This window comes from Cynara cardunculus (genome assembly GCF_001531365.2).
Source record: "Cynara cardunculus var. scolymus isolate 2C chromosome LG 2, CcrdV1, whole genome shotgun sequence".
Classification (NCBI taxonomy): domain Eukaryota; kingdom Viridiplantae; phylum Streptophyta; class Magnoliopsida; order Asterales; family Asteraceae; genus Cynara; species Cynara cardunculus.
This window is the reverse complement of record NC_037529.1, coordinates 45,307,105-45,307,439: the sequence shown is the minus strand read 5'-3', so window position 1 is coordinate 45,307,439 and position 335 is coordinate 45,307,105.

Here is a 335-nt window from a genome sequence, read left to right as displayed (position 1 = left end):
GCAAATAGCAAGTTAAGTAGCCCCATAAACTCACAGTGCTTTTCGATACTCAAAAATCGAGCCAACTTAGGCTCTACGTCCATATACATTTAAACATCGTCCAACGGTCACTCTGAAAGGACCAAGTGAGCTTATTTAACACCTGTAATATGTACCCAAAGTTTCATAAAGATCCGACAACAAAAACTTAACCAAACTTAATTTAAACTCATTTTAGGCACTATAATTCACAGCTCAAAATCAACTTTTTATCAGTTTTTAGACGCAATTATAACCAACCTAGAAGCCTTATTTCTAAAAGGTGTCTAAAGGACAGGTTTATATCTACATATAAG